General features: G+C 42.7%; 1 long non-coding RNA gene across 3 annotated transcripts; it reads right to left on the bottom strand.

Annotated features, from left to right (window-relative positions):
- Positions 1-1,729: 1,729 nt before the first annotated feature.
- LOC137021160 (uncharacterized) lies at positions 1,730-7,796 on the bottom strand. 3 transcript variants are annotated; one of them, XR_010895288.1, is made up of 6 exons: positions 7,631-7,796; positions 4,442-4,548; positions 3,849-3,948; positions 3,575-3,728; positions 2,441-2,517; positions 1,730-2,181 (listed from the first exon to the last, which is right to left on the bottom strand). It is a non-coding gene; the product is annotated as an uncharacterized lncRNA (long non-coding RNA). The 3 variants fall into 3 exon arrangements; XR_010895289.1 differs by lacking the exon at positions 7,631-7,796 and adding an exon at positions 4,804-4,903; XR_010895287.1 differs by lacking the exon at positions 7,631-7,796 and having other exon boundaries at positions 4,442-4,767.
- Positions 7,797-24,405: the final 16,609 nt, after the last annotated feature.

Here is a 24,405-nt window from a genome sequence, read left to right as displayed (position 1 = left end):
ATGCAAAAGCAGATGTTATATTAATTTCTACTATGCAAAGCGCAATGAGTTAACTATTGTACACAATGCAGTTCTTTAAGCATTGCCATGCAACAACGCATGTGATTGGTTTTCTCTTCACCGCACAATGAAAAGTGTTATTTTTTATATGCAAAGTGTTATCTCTTCATTGCAAAGCGGAATAATTTTCCATACATATTCATTGACTCCTGATGATACACTACAGTAGATATTAGACACTTACTTTTTTTCTACTCATTGCTTCACTATGATGATATTTCAGTCATCCATACATACATAAGCCCATATTTGACCTTGTGAACATATTTCTGGATAATTTAGTCCTCAGTCATGAACTTTTATACACATACACGTATATAAACATTGATTTATTCTGGTGCTACGACAGGAATAGAGTATTGTAAGTTTGACCTGTTGGATATATTTTTGACCCAAAAATATTCAAATCTGAACTACTTACTCCTGATGTTATTTCAGCCAAACATAAGTCCATATTAGACTTTGAACATATTTCTGGCAAAGCAGTCCTCGATCATGAACTATCTATACATACCCGTTGACTCCTGATTATATTTCATCCACAGAGTATTGCATATTTGATCTAATGTATATATTTCTGGCCAAATAGTACTCAAACAAACTCAGTGACTCCTTCTGTTACGTCACCCATTAGTCAGTCGGTATTAGACCAACTGAACATATTCCTAGCAAATTAGTCCTTTGATCAAGACATTTCTAAAATGAATCATTGACTCTTTCGGATGAAATGTTATCTATAGAGTACTGAATATTTGACGTAACTCATATATTTCTGACCAAAGAGTACTCGAACTTGACATTTTTTTTTGTAATTACTAATTCCTTCTGATGTCACATCAGCCATACTGTAGTCCATATTTGACCTAAGGAACATATTTCTGGCAAATTAGTAATTGATCTTGAACTTTCGATACAAACTCATTGATTCACTCTGATCTTACTTCAGCCATATATGAACCCATTTTGACTTACGAAACAAATTTTCCACAAATTAGTCCACAATGATGAACTTTTTATATAAACTATTTGACTCCTTTTGATGATACATCAGCTATAGAGTATTGCCTGTTTGAACTAAATGAATATATTTCTGGCAAATTAGTAATTGATCATGAACTTTCAATACATACTCATTGACTTATTCAGATCTCACTTCATCCATACACAAGCCTATGTTTGACCTACAGAACATATCTATGGGAAATTAGTACTAGATCTTGAACTTTCAGTACATACTCATTGATTCAATGCTTTCTCCCACATGGAAAAAACCTATATAAACATATATGTTTCAATATAGGTTTTGATATAGGATTTGCATATATGTGACATATATAAAATTGGCTGTTTCCCTATATTATAGGTACATATATGTACATATATGTACATATATGTACGCATATATGTACACATATATGTACACATATTTATACACATATATATGTGCATACATATACCTATATAGGTACATATATGCACATATATATATATATATATATATATATATATATATATATATGCACCTATATGTTCACCTATAATAGTAAAATTAAAATCCATAGCTGCTAGGCAACATAAATAAAAGTCCAAAATGTAGAAATGTACATTATTTATTTACCCAAGAGCAATCAAATAGTACAAAACAAAAAATATAGTACAAGAACAAAAATAAGACAAAAAAACCTGCTAGGCAACATAAATAAAAGTCCAAAATATAGAAACTAACATTTTTGTAAGTCCTTCATGATTTCAAAAACAATATAGAAACTGGAACTAAAACTATAAGAAAGGGAGCAAGAGAGAATATTGACTCTGAAATTCTACTCACAGATTGAGTTGTACACTCAATTTACAGTGACAGGAAGTCCGTCTGCATCCTTCAATTTCAAAACAACACACTTCAAAAAGGTCAGTGTCTTTTTCAGTCCTTTAGGATTCTGGATTGGATTCGATTCCAAATGCAAAATATACACATAGGAGGAGGTCCAGTGCCATCAAGATGTCCTCACTGGCCATCCAACGTGAACAAAATGTGGTCATACTGCATGAGATGATCCTCCCGCAGACTTTAGGCACTATCTTAGGTGTTGGGATGACAGGAGGGCTGGTCTGAGCATGGCCCTGGAGAAGAGGGGATAATAGCATTAATCATCTTCACATATTTATTTGAAAGGCAAACCTTATAAGCTAAATTAATTTCAACTACTGTCATATACAACTGCTCAAATACTTTTGGCCATTAACTGAAAATGAATGTAATTTTCTCTTCACATTGAGAGAATAATTTGTGTATTATCATTTGTATAGCAAAATGTGCAATAAGTGTCGTGCTTTGATTAGATTGTGCTTCACACACTGTAGTCAACTGTTCATGGCTCACCTCAATGTCAAACAGCAACCCCAGGTCCACCTTGAACAGTGCAGGCAAGAGGAGAACAGCTGCTTCCAACTGTAGGCCTTTAAACAAAATAACATCATTAGGTTAACATAACATGCGGGATGCTTTTACCCAATACTTTTTTGTTTTGTTTTTTAAACATTCATTACTGTGTGTAAAGCCCAAAGTATACTTCGTATTTTATGCATATGCTTTTTCTGAACTCAAAACAAATTAAGATCTTTTTGATAAAGTCTGAGAGATTTCTGTCCCTCCAATGATGAGGGTGAGTAATTAATGACAGAATTTCCATTTTTTGGGTAAACTAATCCTTTAAAGCTGATTACCCTTGCACAAATCAAAGCAATTCTCAAACAACACAACTGGATATTCGTACAACTACACATTTGTACGAGACATACACTAGAGCTGCAGGATTCTGGATGAAATGAGAATCATGATTTTTTGGTTGCAAATAGAGATCGCAATTCTCCCACGATTCTAAAAATAACACTTAATTTACTAGTTCTAGCAAAATATTAATTGCTGGAAAATGTTTAATTTGAATGAATTATTTAAAAAAAAAATGGTTTTGAATATATTAATAGCTCATTAATAAATACTTGTTTCACTACTGGATGAATCAGGGTTTAACCTTAACGAATCTATTGAATGAATGATTCAATGACAACGTCACTGGTTGCCACCTAGTGGCTTAACAAGGTAATTTATATACAACAGTTATTTGAAGCACCAAGTTAGTTTCGATTTGCTCTATTTTGATCGCTATCTAATGTCCAGTGATTATATCCTAACTGTAAACTTTTATCTTATTACTTCTGTGATAATTTTAATATTTGTAAAAGAAATCAAATAACCAAATCCTTGAATAACTACAGTGTGGTTCAAAACTGCTGTTTTTGGATCAGTGGCAGCATGAACACCGAATGTTCCGGTAGGATTTTTGTCAAAGGTTTAACAGACGCAGGCGAATCGTTGTCAATAATAAAGTAGGATCACGTGGGTGTTTGAATCGAGATTGCGATCTTTTTACGATAAATTGTGCAGCTCTAACATACACATACAAAGTAAATCAAAGGGGTTTTGGACAAGCCAGGTTGATGATGTATACCATACCTAGAAGCAGGGCACAAGCTGATGTAACTGAAGTAAGTTGATTCAAAACTTTAACTCCCTCAATGTCAGCAGATGGTTCATGAATTTCTCCCGCTCCTTCCAAATAATGAACATCGCCATGGTGAGCTGCTCCTCAATCATCTGTCGGGTTATCCTAAAATAGTGAACATAAAAAAAAAATATATATATTTGGTCACCTTTTGCTAGCATAACTACAAAATACACAAATTTAGACTTATTTTTCTGAAAATAAACCAAAATAGAATAGGCTTACGTTCAACTCAGAAAGTACTCCTTGATGAGGTCTTCAGGACTTTCTCTCAGGAAAAAGATAAGGGCCTTCAGGACACACTTCTCAGGTAAATGTTTTCATTCTGTGATAAAGCAATTGTGATTATTTTTCTTCTTTAAAAAAAAAAGCACAATAATCTGTAATAGGGAATCAATTTTTTGCAGATATGCAATAGCAAAGGACAAGAAAATATAAAAATAATTTGTATTAATGACTGGCCAAATTTGCAATTAATATATTTATGGACAATACCAGCAACACTTGTGGCATTGAGGGATCCCAAAAAATAAATAAATAAAAAAAGGAGCTAAAAAAAATCCATTCTTTATTTTTCCAATGCGTTTCAGCACACAGGCCTTCGTCAGTGCTAAAATATTACAGATTTGCAATTAAGAAATGCATCTGAATCAGTCATTGGTTTCATTTAAAATTATGAATTTAAAATACATAATTATAAGTCTGAAAATAAAACATGCATCAATTAATAAATTAGCTTTATACCCCAATATATTTAATCATTCTTGATTATAGGGATATTTCACCGAAAAATGAAAGCTAGCTGTTAATTTACTTACCATCAGGCCATCCAAGTTGACTTTTTTATTTCTTCAGTAAAACAGTAAATATTTTTAGCTGGAACTGTGATCTTCTGTGATTAATGTAATGTGAATGGCTACTGTCACTGTGAGAATAAAAAAATAAATAAATACAAAATTAATACAAAACAACAAGAAAAAAAAAGTCACATGCATTTGAGATGGCATAAGAGGGAGTTGATGAATGTTTTGGAATGGATAATTCTTAGTCTAAAGTTTGTTAATGAGGATAACATTCAAGTCAATAGACAGCATTAGATGGATTTTATTCAAACATGTCCAACATTGGTAATTCATATTATCTATTAACAATTATAGCCGTTTTTATAGAAATTACTTACCATGTAAAGTTATTGCAAAGTGTCCTTAGTCTTTGAAGAGTTTAAAAGGGGGAGGGGAATCAGTGTTTATAAATGAAAAAAACTTGTTTGCTGCATTAATCGGTCTTTGTCAGACACGTGATTTTGTTGTGTGTGACGTCACCGCGGCGCCATATTTGTGGTATCCCTGCTGACTGTGAGAATGAAAGAGATTACACGAGTTGAGATAACAAGCATATAACTCGCAAATATGAAAAAGCACAAGAACAAAGTTAAAATTTCATATCGCGATAAACTCACCAAAGATGCCAGGGACCGTTATTTGGAGAAATTTCCATCCATTCATAACATAGATCTGTACGAACTGACTGCAGTAAGTTGGAGTGCTACTGACCCCGCATTGCTACCTAAATCATCATACTTAAATATTGTTAACTGTCTTGTTTATGGCATAAACGCATAGTGAACAATTTAAAAACTATAAATCCCTCGAAGCTCACAGATATTTCACTAATGGGTGCAGGATTTATTTATGTTCTGAAGGAAGGACTGCGATAACAGTATAGTAACGATAATGATGATGATGTCGTGTTAACTACCGTATATAACAAATACATGATTAAGGATGGTTTCGTGTTATCAGGAAGAATGTTGAACTAATACTACCCTTTTTTTCATGCATTTTTTTCTTTATTGCATTAAGTACATAAACCAATGTATAACACTATAAACATTGTTCCAATAAACAAGGCATCATCAGAGATGTAGAATTTAATAGTGTATTTTATTATAGTACATTCTGATATAGTATACCTTTTAGAGCCAAAATAATTTGTAAATTATTGTCCTCCATCTACCTGTGTTGTCTGGGTCAATGACATTATGAGTCTTTTTTTTGTCCAAAAGCCTTAATAATAATAAAAACAAAGATATGTCATGCAAGTTAAATATCTGATTTATAGATTGTGTATATTATTAATTATCCTATTAATACTATAAGTGCATATAACATAAATCTACAAATCACCCTGAAAAATTTTATTATACATGCTTTATTGTTCATGCAAGACTGGATAAAGCATCAGCACATTTTTACACTACAATTCTACAAAAGATTCAAACATGCGCAGAGGCACAAAAAAAAAAAAAATTGTAATAACGCCATAAAGGTTCCCAGGTTTGGCAGACCCGTATAGTACATTAACATCTCCAAAACAAACATCAGACATCCTGTACATATCAAGTCGGTTTACTTCTGCACATGCAGATCACCATCTCCTCCAGCCTCCTGCATCTTCTCAGTGTGAAGATGATCACTCTCTCCAGCCTGATGGACCATAGTGTTAGCTGACTGACTTGGGTAAAGTTGGTTTTATATTCGCACATCCGTATTCAATAGCCTTGTTAATCACACTACACTGGACATTCAGTGGACATTCACAAGTAAATATGTCATTAAACAATACTTGCCTATTTTGATCGACTGTGAAAAATGTTATAAGTTGACAATCGTTGGTTGTCAATATCATGTCGCTGCTTAAAATTCGCAAACATTAATTTATTGCATATTTATTGGAAAGTCTCAATTTATCAGAAGTCTGAATGTGCAAATATAAAACCAACTTTACCCAAGTAGCTGACTGGATTGTTTTTCCTTACGTCTGTGTGTGCATCTCAATCAGCTCTGAGCTCTTGAATCAGTATATTGTGTATACAAATTTTGTGACTGAGACCGTCCTGATCAGTGCCCTAACTAATGAACTAGGGAGCTGATTGAGACACAGCCTGTGTTTAATGCTGATGTGGCCTTAATGTAGGGAGGGATGGTGTCCAGTTGGGGTCAGTCTCCATAATCTTTAAGCAGGCTGATCTGCAATGAAATGAAAAGGTCCACAGACCACAGCTGTAAAAAGTAGTCAGAAAATAAGAATCAGTATATGGATACAGAGCAAAAATGTCGTACCTTAAGTATAAAAATGCTGTAGCAAAATTAAGAAAAAAAAGGTAGACATATTCAAGTAAAGGGATTCAGTTTAAATTGACTTGTTTCATAGCACATACAATCCAAAACAATGCGTTGCTATAACGTTTTCTACTTTAGAAAACAGAAACCTCTAACTTACCTTTGTGAAATGTAGAAAGCAAACATACATGAATGGAGATATCTTGACGAAAGTGATGTCTCACCGCGGCAACCCATGCGATCCAGCGCCTGTTATTGCCTCTACATACTCTCCGTACAGCCTTTTTTCAAGTAGGAAACCGACTAAATCTAATCTCGTAGTAAAGTTTTTGACATTTTCTATCGTGGGACATATTATTGCAGCTTTTCACACAACAAAAGTGTGCCATTTTTACAATGAAAAGTAGCCAAAGAAGAAACAACTCTGCACTGATACAGAGATTGTTTGGATACCTCAGAAATGGCGGCGACACCCATAATGCACTTCGGTTTTCACGAGTGTGACGTCACCTGACAAAGACCGATTAGTTGTGTAAATATGGAACCATTTCATTCTACTAAAAAAACAGGATAAAAAAAAAAACACCTCGCGCTAGTCAAATGAAATAAGCCTTAACTATGTCTTTACTCACAGACTTTCTTCGTCATTTTGGTCGAACAAATAGATCAATAAATCAGAGCTAACGTGAAAAAGACAAATAAAAGAACTGACAAACATTAATTTAAAAACCTAAACTCAATAATTGTAATGCGAGGATCCCCTCAGCCTCGACTCGAGCGTCTCTCCCGCTCCCCACGCACTTCCTGCCCGCAGCATTTCAAATAGTATACGCTACATACACGGTAGAGACGTTTCTTTTAAAAATTATTTAGAGACATACTTACATGGTCCAAACTGAATACATTTCTTTATAATAAAACGAGCAAATCCAACATCTTGTATAGAATAGAAAAGTATATTTATATATACAGTTATACTGCAGGCCACGCAAATTCAAAAATTCGGTTAGATACGATTTCGTTAGTATTCATGTTCACAACCTACCTTAATTCATCGAGTCCAGGGGAAATTAATGGCGACCGAGCAGAAAACTCGAGAAAGGCTCGCGAGTCATGACGTCAGAAAAAAAAACGTCTGTCATGGGGTCCTTAAAGAGAAATTATCTTTTGGCTGAAAGTGAGGTATTTGAGTAACTTAGTTGAGTGTACAATATTGAGAGCAATTCGCAGAAAGAAGTAATTAGACTCAAATAGTTATAGCAATCCAACTTACACCCATATTCACTTTTACAGAGGGCTTGGGGACAAAAAGGTTGAGAACCAGGTTATGTTTAAAAAATACACTGTAATTTAATGTTGTTTTTAATCCTTTCCCCACCTAAACTAAGAGAATAGAGTTAGAGAACCTTTAAAGAACTATACAGATGCTTAACGGGTTCTTTTTATGGCAGTGGTGCTATATAGCACCTTAACCACCCCAAAGAACCGCTGAGGAACCAATTTTTTTAGAGTGTAGTTAAATTCCATAACATGGCAATTACATGTGATACCAATTTCACGTGTTCGCACATACATAAGTTCTTGCATCATTTTTTTTCATTAATTCTTAGTTTTTGCCTTGATAATAGAAAATATGAGCTAGGCATCATGTATGACAGTCAAAAATGAGATATGAGCTACAAAATGACCAGATCCTGCCATTACCTATATAGATATGTGGAATTGTGGATATGAAGAAGCAATACAGGAGACCTATATTTCCTGTATATGCACATATATGCACCTCAATTTTGCCTATATGTGGCATATATACGCATATATGCAGTATATATAGGGCATATATGCAGTATATATACGCATGTATGCAGCATATATATTATCATATATGTGCATATATGCAGCATATATGTGCATATACACTGCATATAGGTTTCATATATGCACATATATCCACATATAGGTTCTTTCCATGTGGGCTTACTTCAGCCATATATATATCCATTTTTGACTTACTAAACAAATTTCTGGCAAAGTAGTCCTTGATGATGAAATTTCTGTACAGACTCATTGACTCCTTCTGGTGTTACTTCAGACAGACAATAGTCCATATTTGACCTAAGGAACACATTTCTAGCCCAAGAGCGCTTAAAGCTTAAAATTGAGTACTCTTTGTCTAGAAATATGACCTTCTGATAAAATATGCAATATTCTACGGCTGACGTATCATCAGAAGGATTCAGAGAGTATATATAGAAAGTTCATGATCGAGGATTAATTTGTCAGAAATAATGTCCAGTAACTCAAAAATGGGCTCATGTATGTCTGAAATAACATCAGAGTGAAGCAATGAGTATGTATAGAAATTTCATGATCGAGCACACTTGAGTAAGAAATATGTTCAGTACGTCAAACATGGACTTCTGTCTAGATGATGTAACATCAGATGGGGTCAATAGGTGTGTATATGAAGTTCACGACCGAGGACTAATTTGCCAGAAATAGGTTCAGTAGGTCAAATAGGCAATACTCTATGGCTGACGTATCATCAAAAGGAGTCCATGAGATTATATAAAAAGTTCATCCTCGAGGACTAATTTGCCAAAAATTTGCTCAGTAGGTCAAAATGGGTTCATATATGGCCGAAGTATAAGATCAGAGTCAATTAATGAGAATGTATTGAAAGTTCAGGATTGAGTACTTTTGGCCCAGAAGTATGTTCATTAGGTCAAATATGGACTACAGTATGGCTGATGTGACATCAGAAGAAGTCATTGAGTCAGTGTAGAAATTTCTAGATCGAAGACTAATTTGCCAGAAATATGTTCAGTTGGTCTAATATGGACTGATTGATGGGTGAAGTAACATCAGAAGGAGTCAATGATAATGTATAAACAGTTCAAGATGGAGTGGTCTTTGGCCAGAAATATGTCCATTAGGTCAAATATGAAAAATTCTGTGGCTGACGTATAATCTTGAGTCAATGAAAACGTATAGAAAGCTCATGATCAAGACTACTTTGCCAGAAATATGTTCAATATGGACTTCTGTATGGGTAAAGTAACATCAGAAGGAGTCAATTGTAATGTATGATCAAGATCAAGTACTCTTTGCCCAGAAATATGTCTGATAGGTGAAATATGCTAATACTTGTATGGCTGACGTATCATCAGGAGTCCATGAGTATCTATAGAAAGTTCATGATCGAGGACTAATTTGCTAAAATATTTCCATTAGGTCAAGTAACATCAGAGTGACGCAGGTATATAAAGTTCATGATCAAGGATTATAGGGACAGAAACATTTTAATCACGTCATGAATATGGACTTTTGTATGGCTAGAGTAACATCAGAGGGAGTCAAAAGAGTACTCTGTCTTGAACTTTTTATATATACTTACTGCCGCCTTCTGATCGCACATCTGCCATACTGTAGGCCATATTTGACCTAATGAACATATTCTTGGCCCAAAAGTACTCGATCTTGAACTTTCAGTACATACTCATTGATTCACTCTGATCTTATTTCATCATATATGAACCCATTTTGACCCACTGAACAAATTTCTTCGATGATGAACTTTTTATATAAACTAATTGACTCCTTTTAATGACACGCCAGCCATAGAGTATTGCCTGTTTGACATAATGAACATATTTCTGGTAAACTAATACTCAATCATGAACTTTCAATATATACTCATTGACTTATTCTGATCTTACTTCAGACATAGATGAGCCCAAGTTTGATTTACTGGACATATTTCTGGCAAAATAGTCCTCAAATCATGAACTTTCTATACATACTCATTGACTCCTGATTATATTTCAGCCACAGAGTATTGCATATTTGATCTAATGGACATATTTCTGGCCAAATAGTACTCAAACAAACTCAATGACTCCTTCTGATGTAACGTCACCCATCAGGCAATCCATATTAGAGCAACTGAACATATTCCTGGCAAATTAGTCCTCGATCAAGAAATTTCTAAACTGAATCATTGACTCCTTCTGATGAAATGTTATCTATAGAGTACTGAATTTTTGACCTAACGCACATATTTTTGGCCAAAGAGTACTCGATCTTGAAATTTTACATATACTTACTATTGCCTTCTGATGTCACATCAGCCATACTGTAGTCCATATTTGACCTAATGAACATATTTCTGGCAAATTAGTACTTGATCTTGAACTTTCAAATACAAACTCATTGATTCACTCTGATCTTACTTCAGCCATACATGAACCCATTTTGACTTACCAAACAAATTTCTCACAAATTAGTCCTCAATGATGAACTTTTTATATAAACTGTTTGACTCCTTTTGATGATACGTCAGCAATAGAGTATTGCCTGTTTGACCTTAATGAATATATTTCTGGCAAATTAGTACTCGATCATGAACTTTCAATACATACCCATTTAAGATCATTTAAATTTTAAATTTAAATGTAATTTTAAATTTTAAAATTTAGATCATTCTGATCTTACTTCATCCAAACACGAGCCTATGTTTGACCTACAGAACATAACTCTGGCAAATTAGTACTCGATCTTGAACTTTCAGTACATACTCATTGGCATGCGTCCGAAACCGCCTACTCAATGAGTAGGTACTTAATTTCCAGTGGTGTATAAAGTACTCGAAAACCATACTTGAGTAAAAGTATAGATATCTTGCCAGAAAATGACTTTGGTAGAAGTTAAAGTTGCTGTTTAGAATGTTACTTGAGTAAAAGTTTTAAAGTATGTGATATTTTTTGTACTTAAGTATTGAAAGTAAAAGTACAAGTAAATGTAAAATACAAAAGGAGCAAAAAAAAAAATATTAAAAATTGTTCTATACACAGTTTGAGCAGCAACATTGTGTTCAGTTTTAACTCTTACATTTTGTTTCTTTAAATTGGCTAAAGGTTTATTGTAATTTTTATTCATAAAAAATACTAATATATTAATTATGCATTGATGATTTGTTCATGTTAATTTATAGTGCATTATAACTAATGCAAGAGACAACTTTAAAATGTTAAAATTTAAATGATGAAATCAAAAATGAACAATACTTTTATTAACCTTAACCAATGTTACAAATGTACTCTTATTGTAAAATGTTACTATTTCATATAAATCCAAACAGTCATTCTTAAAAATTACCATCTTTACACACAAAGGCATAGCATGGGTCTATTATATGTGTACTTTCACACATTATTTGGCTCTATTTTAGAAACATTGATGATTATCTAATCAAAATATGTGTTACAGTGCCGATAAAAACTGAAATTGAATAGGCTACATTTCTGATTTGTTATTCTTCTGTCGCTGTATGAGAATACAGTTTAAATATGCAACTTCGCCGGATAATGAATGCATAACAGCGAACAAATAGTTATAAACTAATGCAAATGAATGGTAACAATCTTGACATTAAACAGTTGGTGTTTTTTTGTTTTGTTTTTTTTTTTTTGTCACATTGTTTTAACCGCTTGAGGTTACTACTAATGTCAGCCTCGACGACAAACATACTGTTCTCCACTAATGCAGCATCTAGTCAACAAACTAATTACTTTATAGTGATATGAAAACATGTACTGTAGTGTACATTGTATAACATACCGTTTTGTTGTCCGTTTTAAATCGTTTTGAAGTGACCCGCTCTGTGCAGCGCGAAGCCTCACATCACGTGTCAAAAGAAACCATACGAGGCATCAGTGATAGTTTTTATTTCGCCTCTAGAGGCCGCTCTCGTAATGTCTCATAATCTATGCTCGTAATGACAGCGCACTCTTCTCAGCCGCTCCAGCAAGGGACGCAACCCGGAAAATTAAATCAACCGCGGTTGTGCGAGCACTTGTTTGCACATGCTTGCTTGCAGTCTGTGTTCTTCCGACTTTATTTTGTAGTAAGTAACGAAAATGCTTTGGGAAAATGTATCGGAGTAAAAGTATATAATTTATTTAGGAAATGTAGTGGAGTAAAAGTAAAAGTTGACAGAAATATAAAAACTCAAGTAAAGTACAGATTCTCCCAAAAAATACTTAAGTACTGTAACGAAGTATTATTACTTCGTTACATTACACCACTGTTAATTTCAATAAGTACTTACTTAACGAGCGCCAAAAGAGTAGGTACTTAACAGCCAAATCTCGTTGAGTATGCGAGATCCGAAAATAATCCTCCATGTTGACGTTATCATGTGCCCTATGACGTCATCACAAGTGCAACAACTTAAAAGATATGAAATACAGGTTTAATTATTCTACCTGTTAATATCTTGATATTGATAAACTGCTTATTTTGTGGTCTTGTTGAAGAAACAACTGCCAGTAATTTTGTAATTGTAGTAGGCTACAACTAATATATTTTGGGTAAATTTAAAGTTCTTATATTTTTATAATGTGAGTTTATTTTTTTGTTACAAATACCCAAATTCGTGTGAATATGTTATTAATTTCTTTATTTTATATGCAAAAATGTCCATCCACAAGCATAAATCAAAATTTTTCCCCTTTTTCTTGTTGAATTAGCTCTAGTTTCATCCCTCAGGCTTACAAATAAAATACTTTTATACATTATGTATTCAAAATATTTAACCTTGTCATCATGCTTTGTGTATATAATTCCAAACGATGATGTATACAAACACATTTTTATGTTTTTTTTTTTTTCATTATTATTGTTCATTGTTAAAGATACAAGTGGTATTTTCCCTGATCTTGTATGTTATATAGGTCCTGCAATAAAATAAAGATGAGTGACAGGTGCACTAACACCTCACAGCACCGGTAACTCCACAACTCTACCTAGTGCAGTTTTCCTCAGTGTTAGCAATGTCTGAAGCCAAAGAAGACATCAGCAGCTGCTCGAAGATCTCGCCTGAAGAAGTCTGTTGATTTTATACTCAAAAAATGTAAGTAAAATCTACTTGAAATTAAGATTACCTCAGAATGAATTGCTTTGCTAGCACACCCCAACATTAACCATAAACCAAAACGTCTCGGAACGGAGACGTACGTCAGTAGTGACCGACGAATTGGGATATCGCTAGAGAGCCCTATCAGCTTCGAGTGAACTAAAACAAGCCAATGGAATTGGCGTGCGATATTTGCATAATGCGCACCGCCTCCGACAGGTGTATATAAATAGGAAGCAGATGCAATCGCACTCTGTTTTTCGCTGAGGAGACAACTGGTGTCCGCACAACAGCGAGGGTACAGAAACTGTGGCGACGGGACGTACGTCTCCGTTCCCTCCTTCAGGGAATGAGGGTTACATATGTAACAGAGACGTTCCCTTTCAGTCGGTCACGTTCGACGTACGTCAGTAGTGACCGACGAATTGGGATCCCAAATAAAGCGCCACAGTTACAAACCCCTTCCAGTGCCCAGTGCAAGCTCTAGCCACCCGTCGCACCAACTGGACAGTGAAGGGGGCGAGCTTACACCGAGAGAGTCTACTGCTGTTCTGACATACCCACTAAGTAAACTAGACTACACTGGGGAAGCGAACCCGTAGGGGACGCTGCGGAGGCCACTACCTACCCAATGGGGGAGGAGTTTACGTGGAGAATACACATATGGACTGGCCCGGGGGGCAGTACGCATATGGAGTCCCTCGGATGGCTCGACCTGGGTAGGGGGAGACACATCTGACAGCAGAGCTGGCTCTGCGAAGGGAATTTAGGTCGTTGGTGGGAAAAACCCCATTCATTTAGATTGCCACTGTACTTCTAGGCAGTCGGAGGGAGCGCTGCAACAAATGGACGCCCGTTTCCTTCTTAAGTGAGCGGCCAAGTGTACGTTTTGCCCCTTACCCCTGGCATAGGCCGAAAGGGGACAGATAGGACGTTCATGTACGGGGCGCCAACGCTAGGGGGCGACGTCGAGTGACCACGAACGGCCGTACACGGAGTGCAAAGTAGGCCGAAAGTGGACAGATAGGACTTCCATGTACGGATTGCGGACGCTAGGGGGCGATGCCGAGTGTCCACGAACGGCCGTCCGCGGAGTGCAAAATAGGCCGTTCCGACACCCCCGAGCCAGCGCGCTTCCCTAAGGCAGAGAAGGGAAACTAGGTCGTTGGTGGGAAAAACCCCATTCATTTAAGTTGCCACTGTACGTCTAGTCAGTCGGAGGGAGCGCTGCAACAAATGGACGCCCGTTTCCTTCTTAAGTGAGCGGCCAAGTGTACGTTTTGCCCCTTACCTATGGCATAGGACGAAAGGTGACGTTTAGGACTTTGGTGGGAAGCCTTGGCCGAATGGGGACGTTTTCGGACTTTGGTGGCGAGAGGTAGGCCGAAACTGGACGCTTAGGACTTTGGTGGAAAAACTTAGGCCGAAAGGGGACGCTTAGGACTTTGGTGGAAAAAATCTAGGCCGAAAGGGGACGTTTAGGACGTCCGTGGAAAAACTTAGGCCGAAAGGGGACGTTTAGGACTTTGGTGGAAAAACTTAGGCCGAAAGGGGACGTTTAGGACTTTGGTGGAAAAAATCTAGGCCGAAAGGGGACGTTTAGGACGTCCGTGGAAAAAATCTAGGCCGAAAGGGGACGTTTAGGACGTCCGTGGAGAAGCGCTCCACCCCGTGGCCGCAGCCGGTACCGCGTCCGGGAGCCAGGATTTTCGAAAAATCCCTGGGGGGCGGCGCGCACCTCCCACCAACGGCCGTCCGCGGCCTGCAAAACAGGCTGTTCGCGTACGCTCCCACGGAACGCCGTGCCCTTAGGGGAGCAAGGGAACCGGCTGTTCGTGGCCCGCGCCGCCCATAGCCTCTGACAGCCACTGGACGTCTAGGGGGTCGGAGGGAGCGGCGCTCGCCGTGGACGCCCGCTCCCCCATCTCCTAGCGCACGGGGGGGGGGTTTCGGCCTCACCCCCGGGGCAAGGGCGCCTGGCCACGGCAGGCGCCGCACGGACGCCAGGGGGGGGGCGCCCTCGCGCCACGGGACGGGGACAGCCTAGGGCTCCCCCCGAGCGCCTAGACGTACGCCAACGGCCCAAACCTCCCGCCGACCGACTACCCCCCGCCGCCCGTCCACGAACGGCCTAAACCTACCGCCGAGCGACTACCCTTCATCGCCCGTCCACGAACGGCCTAAACCTCCCCCTGACCGACCTTCCTCCACCGTAGTCTTCCTCACGTCCACGGACCGCCCGAACCTCCCCCTGACCGCCTAAACTCCCCCGAAACGACCGCCCGGGGCGGGAGGCGGCCAGGGTTTGGGGCGGGGGGGCCCAGGCGGGTTAGGGGGTTAGGGTTAGGTGCGGGGGGGCCCGGGCGGTTAGGGTTAGGCGCTGGGGGGCCCGGGCGGTTAGGGTTAGGCGCTGGGGGGCCCGGGCGGTTAGGGTTAGGCGCTGGGGGGCCCGGGCGGTTAGGGTTAGGGGCTTAGGGTTAGGGTTAGGGGCAGGGGGGCCGAGACGGTTAGGTTTAGGGACAGGTCAAGTGGATGGCCTGTACACAAGTTGGTGTACACAGGTGGCTTACTGGGTCACCGTCAGATAGACAGCAGGTGGGAGGCCGTTGGCTTTGAGTTTCAATTTATGGGATTTTTGACTTTGAAAAAGTATTGAAATTGTGCATATTTTTGTACACAGGCGGCTTATCGACTTCCCTTACACGCAAGTCTACCACTTTATATCTATTCTACACAGACCGTTTAGGCTGTTTGGGGATTCTGCAGTGACTTTGAGTTTCATTTTATGGGATTTTCGACTTGAAAAAGTATTGAAATTGTGCATATTTTTGTACACAGGCGGCTTATCGACTTCCCTTACACGCAAGTCTACCACTTTATATCTATTCTACACAGACCGTTTAGGCTGTTTGGGGATTCTGCAGTGACTTTGAGTTTCATTTTATGGGATTTTTGACTTGAAAAAGTATTGAAATTGTGCATATTTTTGTACACAGGCGGCTTATCGACTTCCCTTACACGCAAGTCTACCACTTTATATCTATTCTACACAGACCGTTTAGGCTGTTTGGGGATTCTGCAGTGACTTTGAGTTACATTTTATTGGATTTTTGACTTGAAAAAGTATTGAAATTGTGCATATCTTTGTACACAGGCGGCTTATTGACTTCCCTTACACGCAAGTCCACCACTTTATATCTATTCTACATAGACTGTTTCGGCTGTTTGGGGATTCTGCAGTGACTTTGAGTTTCATTTTATGGGATTTTTGACTTGAAAAATGTTGAAATGATGCATATCTTTGTACACAGGCGGCTTATCGACTTCCCTTACACGCAAGTCCACCACTTTATATCTATTCTACACAGACTGTTTAGGCTGTTTGGGGTTTCTGTTCAAACGGTTAGTTTCATTTTATGGGATTTTTGACTTGAAAAATGATGAAATGATGCATATCTTTGTACACAGGCGGCTTATCGACTTCCCTTACACGCAAGTCTACCACTTTATATCTATTCTACACAGACCGTTTAGGCTGTTTGGGGATTCTGCAGTGACTTTGAGTTTCATTTTATGGGATTTTTGACTTGAAAAATGTTGAAATTGTGCATATCTTTGTACACAGGTGGCTTATTGACTTCCCTTACACGCAAGTCTACCACTTTATATCTATTCTATACAGACTGTTTGGGGATTCTGCAGTGACTTTGAGTTTCATTTTATGGGATTTTTGACTTGAAAAATGTTGAAATGATGCATATCTTTGTACACAGGTGGCTTATTGACTTCCCTTACACGCAAGTCTACCACTTTATATCTATTCTACACAGACTGTTTGGGGATTCTGCAGTGACTTTGAGTTTCATTTTATGGGATTTTTGACTTGAAAAATGTTGAAATTGTGCATATCTTTGTACACAGGTGGCTTATTGACTTCCCTTACATGCAAGTCTACCACTTTATATCTATTCTATACAGACTGTTTGGGGATTCTGCAGTGACTTTGAGTTTCATTTTATGGGATTTTTGACTTGAAAAATGTTGAAATGATGCATATCTTTGTACACAGGTGGCTTATTGACTTCCCTTACACGCAAGTCTACCACTTTATATCTATTCTACACAGACTGTTTGGGGATTCTGCAGTGACTTTGAGTTTCATTTTATGGGATTTTTGACTTGAAAAATGTTGAAATTGTGCATATCTTTGTACACAGGTGGCTTATTGACTTCCCTTACACGCAAGTCTACCACTTTATATCTATTCTATACAGACTGTTTGGGGATTCTGCAGTGACTTTGAGTTTCATTTTATGGGATTTTTGACTTGAAAAATGTTGAAATGATGCATATCTTTGTACACAGGTGGCTTATTGACTTCCCTTACACGCAAGTCTACCACTTTATATCTATTCTACACAGACTGTTTGGGGATTCTGCAGTGACTTTGAGTTTCATTTTATGGGATTTTTGACTTGAAAAATGTTGAAATGATGCATATCTTTGTACACAGGCGGCTTATCGACTTCCCTTACACGCAAGTCCACCACTTTATATCTATTCTACACAGACTGTTTAGGCTGTTTGGGGTTTCTGTTCAAACGGTTAGTTTCATTTTATGGGATTTTTGACTTGAAAAATGTTGAAATGATGCATATCTTTGTACACAGGCGGCTTATCGACTTCCCTTACACGCAAGTCTACCACTTTATATCTATTCTACACAGACCGTTTAGGCTGTTTGGGGATTCTGCAGTGACTTTGAGTTTCATTTTATGGGATTTTTGACTTGAAAAATGTTGAAATTGTGCATATCTTTGTACACAGGTGGCTTATCGACTTCCCTTACACGCAAGTCTACCACTTTATATCTATTCTACAAAGACTGTTTAGGCTGTTTGTGGATTCTGCTGTGACTTTGAGTTTCATTTTATGGGATTTTTGAATGAAAAATATTGAAATTGTGCATATCTTTGTACACAGGCGGCTTATCAACTTCCCTTACACGCAAGTCTACCACTTTATATCTATTCTACACAGACTGTTTGGGGATTCTGCAGTGACTTTGAGTTTCATTTTATGGGATTTTTGACTTGAAAAATGTTGAAATGATGCATATCTTTGTACACAGGCGGCTTATCAACTTCCCTTACACGCAAGTCTACCACTTTATATCTATTCTACACAGACCGTTTAGGCTGTTTGGGGATTCTGCAGTGACTTTGAGTTTCATTTTATGGGATTTTTGACTTGAACAACTTGAAAGTGTGCATATATTTGTACACAGGTGGCTTCCCTTACCTGCAAGTCTCCCACTTTTTATCTATTCGACACAGACCCTGTAGGATGTTTGGGGATGTCCAGGTCAAGTGGATGGCCTGTACACAGATTGCACACGTTGGATAAGTTACAGTTGTTGTGATGACCCGCCAAATAGGCTGGAAGGGGACCAAAGCGCATTCCGTGGACAACCACTGGTCACCCTCCCACTCTTAACTTATCCGACAGGGCCCCCCTAGGCCGTCTGTGGATAGTCCGTGGCCCACGGGCCATGGTTTTGCCCCTTTTGCTTTCTGCGCATCCCACTCCCTGCCTATTCTACATAGGCTGTTGGTGTACAGCCAGGGGCCCAAACTATACGTGGGGCCCCAGGGACAGCTTGTTGAGAGGAAGGGTCTCCCGCACGCAGGGACACGTTTTTAGGCCGCTTTGTTGCAATCTCTCTCTCGGGCCTCTTGCTGTCATAGGCAGAAAGACTCTTTTCAATGGGAACCGAAAAGGGAGAAGAATTTTGCACCGCGAAAAAACATGCTTGGGAACCATCCTGAACCCCGAAATCCAGGACCTGGAACCGAGGGCCCCTGGACTACCACCACGTCGAGTTTGGAGCCCCTGCGACCTTTTGACCCCTGGCTTTCCGCGCATCCCACCCCCTGCTTATTCTACGTAGGCTGTCTGTGTACATACAGGCTCCCGGGGGCCCGGAGCTTCGCGGTTCTGCTGGTTCAGGGGCCAGGGGCCAGCAGCCCCTGGACCAAGTTTGGGGTCCCTGGGACCTTCTGACCCCTTGCTTGTTCTATCACACAGGTCAAATACAGGGAAACTTGAATATATCTGCATACAGATGGCTTACTCAAATTGGTCGCAGCTGGGAGGCGCCTTCCCTTACCCGACAGCCTCCCACCAGCTACCTATCCAATGAGGACCCCGTAGGACGTTTGGGGATGCTGCTCGCGTGACGGTGACCATGGGTTTCGTTTTATGGGGTTCGTGACTTGATAAACTTGAATATATGCATGTGTTTGTACACCGATGGCAGCTTCCCTTACCCTGCGGCCTCCCACCTGCTATCTATTCGACGAGGAGCCCGTAGGATTGCTGTTCCTTTCCCAGTGACAGCGGGTTTTTCGTTTATGGGCTTTATGACTTGAAAAACCTATGCATATATTGCGATATACAAGTTCGGAGTCCCTGAGACCTTCTGACTCCCCTTGCTTTGTTCTATCACACAGGCCTCTTCCTCCAGACACACTTTCCAGTGAGTCGTGGCCAAATCACTTACTTCTCTTCTCCTCCAAAACCTAACCACCTCACACTGGACCTGCACCCTAAACCTAACCGTCTCGGCCCGCCTGCACCTAAACCTAACCATCTCCCGCTGGACCTGCACCCTAAACCTAACCGTCTCAGCCCTCCTGCACCTAAACCTAACCATCTCCCACTGGACCTGCACCCCTAAACCTAACCATCTCCCACTGAACCTGCACCCTAAACCTAACTGTCTCACCAGTCAGTCCCTGAGACCCTTCTGACTTACACTCTCCAGTAAGACGCAGCTAGATTCACCCGCAAATGGACCGGGCCACCCGGCCTGCAATTTCGGGTAAGCGCACTGGAAACGCATGCATTCTTACTCGAAAATGCACAGGGGGCGGCGCTGGTGCATTTCCCAGTAACTGCGCTTCCTCTGCCTGCCCGGTATGCGAACTTACTCCGAAATGGACCCCCCTCCTCCTCCCCTGTGCAGGAAGCGCTCCCTTGGTACACGCGCGGCCTATCCGGCAAGGGCACGTAGGCCGTTCGGGGATGCCCCCGAAACGGGCGCCCCCCGGCCCTCCGCCGCCCGTCGGGGGGCGCCACGGGCCGTTTCCCAAAATTTAGGTCGGAAGGGTACAGATAGGCTGTCCCTGTACACCCCGACCCAACACCGCCCCCGCTGGTGGACACGCACCGACTATTGCCCGAAAAAAACCCGAGGCTCGGGACTTTGCCTGCGGCCCCGAGTCGCCTCGGTTCCCGAGATACGGCCGCCCGAAGCCGGACAGGAAGTGGCCGTATCTCGGAAGCGGAAGGGCCCCGAGGCTCGGGACTTTGCCTGCGGCGGGGTCCCCACGGGAGCCCCCGGGGACCCGAGTCTCGAGCGACATACGGGCGGTTGAGTGCAAGGGTCTTTGAGAAAAAAGGCCCCGTATCTCGGGAACGGAAGGCCCCAGCGGCTCGTGCTTCGGGGCTTCGAGGGGTCCCTCGGGGGGCTCTCCCCAGTCGCGGGCCCCGGGGAGGCTCGGTTCCGGAGGCCTCTAGCTCCGCCGCAGGGGGCACTAGAGCCTCGGGCCCGGGCGTGTTGGAAGGGGCCCCTCGAGATCTTACTCCAACCCGAATTTGGTGGGTCTAGGCCCCGGCGTCTCAGAGTTACGGCCGTTCGAAAATACCCGTGGGAGGCTGCGGAAAGGGGGACGGAACAGGCCGAAAGGGGACGGATAGTACGTTCATGTACGAGGGTCGGGCGCCGCTAGGGGGCGACGCCGAGTGTCCTCGAACGGCCGTACACGGAGTGCAAAGTAGGCCAAAAGTGGACAGATAGTACGTTCATGTACGGGGGTCGGGCGCCGCTAGGGGGCGACGCCGAGTGTCCTCGAACGGCCGTACACGGAGTGCAAAGTAGGCCGAAAGTGGACAGATAGGACGTTCCTGTACGGGGCGCCAACGCTAGGGGGCGGTGCGGAGTGTCCACGAACGGCCGTACACGGAGTGCAAAATAGGCCGTTCCGACACCCCCGAGCAAGCGTGCTTCCCTAAGGCAGTGAAAGGAATTTAGGTCGTTGGTGGGAAAAACCCCATTCATTTAAGTTGCCACTGTACTTCTAGGCAGTCGGAGGGAGCGCTGCAACAAATGGACGCCCATTTCCTTCTTTAGTGAGCGGCCAAGTGTACGTTTTGCCCCTTACCCCTGGCGTAGGCCGAAAGGGGACAGATAGGACGTTCATGTACGGGGCGCCAACGCTAGGGGGCGACGTCGAGTGTCCACGAACGGCCGTACACGGAGTGCAAAGTAGGACCAAAGTGGACAGATAGGACGTTCCTGTACGGATTGCGGACGCTAGGGGGCGGTGCAGAGTGTCCGCGAACGGCTGTCCGCGGAGTGCGAAATAGGCCTTTCCGACACCCCCGAGTAAGGGGCGCTTCCCTAAGGCAGCGCCAGGGCATCCGTGCCGAGCGTGCCGCCGGTCAGGGAGTAAAACCACTGGCAGTGGACAGTTTCCGGGGAGGCAAACAGGTCTACCTGGGCCTCACCGAAATGCTGCCACATCAGCTGGACCGCCTGGGGGTGGAGCCGCCACTCGCCCGCAAGTGGATGCTGCCGTGACAGCTCGTCGGCTGTACGGTTGAGCACACCTGAGACACGAGTGGCCCGAAGGGACCTCAGATCCTTCTGACTCCACAACAAGAGATGGCGGGCGAGTTGCGACATGCGACGGAAGCGTAGACCACCTTGACGGTTGGTGTACGCAACGGCCGCAGTGCTGTGTGAGCGGACTAGAACGTGCTTGCCTGACAACCGCTTCTTGAAGCGGGCCAGCGCAAGACGAACCGCTAGCAACTCGAGGCAATTGGTATGCCAATGCAGCTGAGGCCCCGTCCAAAGACCTGTCACTGCATGCCCGTTGTACGTGGCCCCCCATCCCGTGGCAGAGGCATCTATGGAGACCACGGCATGCCTGGACACTCGTTCGAGGGGTACTCCGGCCCACAGGAACGAAGGGTCCAACCACCGGACAAGGGTGCGACGGCAGCTCGGTGTCACGGGGACACGGAGCGTGCCGCACTGCCACGCCCATCTCGGGACCCGGCCGCGGAGCCAGTGTTGAAGCGGTCTCATATGAAGCAATCCGAGCGGCGTTACCACGGCTGCAGATGCCATATGCCCCAGGAGCCTCTGAAAATCTTTCAGTGGAGCCGCTGTCCTGCACTTGAGCGAGCTCAGGCAGTTCAACACCGACTGGACGCGCGCCTCGGTGAGACGCGCAGTCCGTGCGACCGAGTCTAGCTCGAGACCGAGACAAGAGATCCTCTACCCGGGGGCGAGTTTGCTCTTGTCCCAGTTGATCTGAAGACCCAACCGGCTGGGAGCTACAACCATGTCGGGTAGGACTTTGTACTGACATGCCCGACCCTCGAACGCAGACCGACCTAGGAAGGGTCTGTGTCGAGGCAGAATCGAGACATGAAAGTACGCGTCCTTCAGGTCTATTGCTGCAAACCAATCCTGGGGACGGTCCAGGATTGGCCGTAGCCCACCGCCCTTTTTCGGTACAATGAAGTAGGGGCTGTAGAACCCAAACTTCATATCGGCTGGAGGGACCGGCTTGATTGTATCCTTCGCCAGGAGGACAGCAATCTCCACCCGGAGAACAGGTGCACTGTCCAACGACACCGGAGTGAAGTGGACAGCCCTGAAGACCGGGGGACGCCGGGCGAACTGAATCGCATAGCCGAGTCTGATAGTACGAATGAGCCAACTGGACAGGCTGGGGAGCGTGATCCACGCTTCCAGACACTGAGCCAGCGGGACCAAAGGTACCACAGACGCACCGGGGGTGGGGCAGCAAGGCAGAGAGGGACCCGACTCGGACGGCTTGGGGGCGGCCTGGAGTGGGGTCCGACTCTGCGAGGCAGCAGTGTACATGGGAGACAGCGCACGGGACGCGGTCTGCGCCATCACACTGCCGCCTGCTGGCGAATGGGGAGGGAGCTGCCAGCGGCGAGGCGGGGCCTGGGACACTGGCAGACACACCTTGTTGTGACCTGGAGTTTGAGGAAACTGCTCTTTTTGTGAAAAAGTGGGTACCGCTGGACTCCGGAGAGCCAGCGGCGGAGGACAGACAAACACAAATTCTCCCCGGCCCTCCTCCAGGGGTGGGAGAGATGGTGGAAAACTCTCCCGAAGAGCAAGATCCTTCCCCTCCAGGTTGCCCGTCTCAGTGCCGTGTTTTGCTCTTGCGTTTACCACCGGGCTTAGCGGAGACGGGCTCGGCACCACGCCCGCGACCAGCACCCTGCTGTCTGGCTGGTGTAGGCTGCTGCTTTGCCGTCTTAGCAGGGGCGGAGGACGATGCAGGCGGGCGCCCTTGGCGACGAGCGGGCTGAGGCTGAGCCACGGGCGGCTGGGTGGAGGCAGCAGCGGACCGCCGTGGCATGACGTGACTGATAGCCTCAGCCTGCTTCTGTGCGGCGGAGAACTGATGGGCAAAGCTCTCCACCGCGTCGCCGAATAAGCCTACCGGGGACACGGGGGAATTTAGGAACCTTTGCTTATCGGCATCCCGCATGTCCGCCAAGGTCAGCCAGAGATGGCGTTGCTGGACTACCAAGGTAGACATCGCATGACCAACAGCGCGTGCTGTCACCTTCGTCGGTGTCAGGTCGGTGGCAGCGCGCAGCTCCCCCAGCAGCTGTTGGTCAGGAC

Source organism: Chanodichthys erythropterus, chromosome 6 (assembly GCF_024489055.1).
Source record: "Chanodichthys erythropterus isolate Z2021 chromosome 6, ASM2448905v1, whole genome shotgun sequence".
NCBI classification, from domain to species: domain Eukaryota; kingdom Metazoa; phylum Chordata; class Actinopteri; order Cypriniformes; family Xenocyprididae; genus Chanodichthys; species Chanodichthys erythropterus.
This window is presented reverse-complemented; position numbering and strand designations above follow the sequence as displayed.